The 3,281-nt window shown below is 58.7% G+C and overlaps 1 protein-coding gene across 1 annotated transcript in view; it reads left to right on the plus strand.

The window, feature by feature from the left end:
• Positions 1 to 25: 25 nt before the first annotated feature.
• LOC127751951 (protein doublesex-like) overlaps positions 26 to 3,281 on the plus strand; it is a 6,276-nt gene continuing 3,020 nt past the window's right edge. The window contains exon 1 of the mRNA XM_052276294.1: positions 26 to 421. The gene's annotated coding sequence lies outside the window, so the exon portion shown is untranslated. The remainder of the gene's footprint in view (positions 422 to 3,281) is intronic.

Below are 3,281 nucleotides of genomic sequence, written 5' to 3' on the forward strand. Positions count from 1 at the left end.
GGGGGCGGCGGGCGGATAGCAGGGGCCGGGCAGGCAGGCGTCAGCATGGCGTCAGTGCGATCGGATCGCAGGCGAGAAGAGAAGTAAAGGCGTTAGCGAGCAGGAGAGAAGCGGCTCCGGTCGTGGATCTGAGATTGGGAACGGGACCGCCGAGTCCAAGTTCGCCGCTGCGGTCCCCCTGCCTCGAAGCCCGCCCGCGCCGTCCGCGCCCGCGTCGTCCGAGTGCAACGCGCGCAAAGTCTCGACAGCCCGTGTCCTTCTCCCCCTTCGCTCCGGTGGTGGCACTCTCGTCCACGACGCCGCCCGCCCCAGCGGCGACCGCGAGGACACCAACCACGACCGCCTGCCCCTCTGAGGTCACCGCCCCCCTGGCTCCCGGGTCACCTTCTTCCTGGAGACGCCACCGGCTGCCCCGCAACTGGTACGTACCACCGACAGACAGCACCTCGCCGTCGACGCGTGCCCGCCGAGCCCCGAGCCCCGAGCCCCGCGGCGGCCACCTCGTCGGCACGCGGGCTCGTAGAGAGGTTAGCCTGGCCCGGCGCGGACCGGCGGCGGAGTGGAGGGCGGCGACCAGCAGCGGTCCGAGGAGGAGCGAATGAATGAGTTGTCAGGTGGTTGACAGCCGTGATGTGGCCGTCCGAAACGTCCAGCAGCCTGCGGGAGCTTCTGCGCCGGCAGGCATACACTCTAGGACAATTTGTCACACGTATACTTGAATGTGGTTGTCATCACTCCAAAGTCCATTAAGTAGATAACAAAAAAATAACTGGACCGAAAAGAAAGAGATAAAAAAATGTGTGTGTTTTTTTGTGCAACGCCACACTAAGTTTTAAGCTGTTATTTTGAGGTTTTAGCGAGGGCTCCGGAGCGGAAATACCTTACCGGAGGGCAGTAATGGTCGGCCGAAGAGGAGCGGCATGCCAAGCAAAGAAGGCGTTATTAAATATACTGTTTTTTTTCACGAGAGCCACATGCTTTCCGCCACAGTGTCGATACACTGCCGAGCACAGTGGGCTTACCTAGCGATCGTCCAGAAAGTACGTCCGCTTTTCTCAGAATTGTCCGGCAAGTTATAGGAGCTAGGCGCCTGCGAAAATCAGGGTAGGCCATCCAGCAGTGCACGCGTGCACAGCAGGCAATATATTGCCTACCGATCAGGCGCTATGAGAGCTTCCATTGGCTGAACTAAGCAGTTTCGTAACGGGAAATGGGGGACGCCTTTTTTGGATGCTCCCCGCTAGGACGAGCTAAGGGAAGAGGGATTTTTTTGAAATTGGTTTTGGCTTTTTCGAAGTGAAAGTGAGTCATGAATTAGACAATCACAAAGACAGATTAAGACAGCGGAAAGGGTGTGGAATAATCTCCGAGACGGTCGGGACGGTTGACTTTAACGGAATACGTCGACAAATTCCCTTCCCCTTCTTCTTGGAGGTGCACCCGAGTCACTCACTCGTGTTTGCACAGTGTACGAGTCCCATTCACGCCTGTGTAGGTCGCGGTGTATGGCCAGATTGCTTATTTATACCGCATATTTATGAATGGGATCAGCTGGCATCCCAAGTAATCGATACGTATACAACCCCCTTTTCCATCAGTGGCGAATCGAGGCCGCAATAATTATCTCATAAACGCAAGAGAAAATAACCCGGCCTTTTTTTTCTTTTTATTTTCCTCCTCATCTTGGTTGTCTTGCTGAGGTGGTGGGTGCAGAGTCGCCGGCCACCGCTCGCTCTCTTTCCCGCCAACTTTTCACCTCGCCGAGCCGAGACCAGCAGACCCATTAGGGTACCGCGGGTGATCGCTATAGCGTCAAGTTCACCGAGCCGCCGCGCACCTCGAGAGAGCAGCGGGGAGCAGGAGAGGAGGGCGGCTGAAGGCGAGACGATCAGTTCGCTTTCAAACGCCCCCGACCTTTGTGTAAACCCCGCGCTGTGGTGGTGGCGCGGTAAGGAAAACGGTCAAGCGCAGCAGCAGGGCAGGCCGCTACAAAAAAGCTTTTAAAATACTATTGCGTCGTGCTTGCGTACACACGGGCTTGATCAGCTTGCTTGTTGCTTCTGTCCGACCGCGCCCCGCCACGCCCCGCCACGCCCCGCCACGCCGTAACAGTCCTGGTTGGTAACGGAAGGATGGATGGGCGGGGTAGGGTGAGATGTGCGCGGAAGAGCTCGCGAAAAGAAAAGAGGATGGCAAAAAAAGTGGGAAAACATTCAAATGGCGGAGCTGTTGGCTCCAGGCTTGCGGGTGGCGGCGGGATGAGGGGCAGGAGCAGGGTAGCGCCGCCCGCGCGCGCCTCCGCCGCCGGTCCAGAGACCAGAGAATGGGGGCGGCCGTATCACGAATCCGGGCAAATTGTCCTGACCGGGTTTCGCCGAGCCTGGTGTGTATACCACGCTACGCCGCGCCACGACGGCCTCACGGCTCGGCGGTCTCTGTTCTGACCAGAAAAAAGTCTGCCCCAAAGCAAACAGCAGCTGCTACCACCTTACCTTAATGGCCTCGCAGTCCTGATTGGATCCCCTCGTCTGCTACTGCTACCGCTGCTGCTACCACCGGTGTACGCTGCAGCTACTAGCCGCTAAAGTGCTGCTGCTACGGCTGCTCCCGCCACCACACTGCAACTGCTGCTGCCACAGCTCTGCCCCACCGCCGCTGGTGAAAATGATGAGGATAATAGCCCCTCCTGCCTTTGCTGCTCCTGGCTGGTTTGGCTTTGCGCGCGACCGGGTCAGGCTGGCTCTGTCCCCGCCGGTGCCCCCCTGTGCTGCCCGAGTGACTGCGCGGGGGGCGTGAGATGGCGCGAGTGTGTGTGTCTATGAGTGTGTGTTTGTGGTGTTCGAGATCCACATTTGCTCGCCTGTGTCGTACGCTTTTCAAGTGTGGTTGGTGTCGCTCGGGGATCCCCTAGTGCCCCCTGCTTGCTCCCCTGCTCCCTGCGCGTGGCTCCGAATACACCACTACTTGTACTTACTACTATTACCCGCGTGACGTCACTAGACTCGTCGCGGCACCACCGACGCCCGAGCGCGCAGCTAGCAGCTCCACTCTACACACCTGGCAAAAAGAATAATGTCTCTATTCGACGTTGCGCCGCCGAGCCGCACCACACAGTGCGAGGGGCGAGCGCTGCGGGCCGCGGGCCGGCGACGCTCGCAGCTGCCGATCGAGTGACACGTGCGACTGGACAGACAGACAGACAGACAGACAGACAGACAGACAGACAGACAGACAGACAGACAGACAGACAGACAGACAGACAGACAGACAGACAGACAGAC

The sequence above is a fragment of the Frankliniella occidentalis genome, unplaced genomic scaffold (assembly GCF_000697945.3).
Source record: "Frankliniella occidentalis isolate FOCC.00 unplaced genomic scaffold, Focc_3.1 Scaffold2431, whole genome shotgun sequence".
NCBI classification, from domain to species: domain Eukaryota; kingdom Metazoa; phylum Arthropoda; class Insecta; order Thysanoptera; family Thripidae; genus Frankliniella; species Frankliniella occidentalis.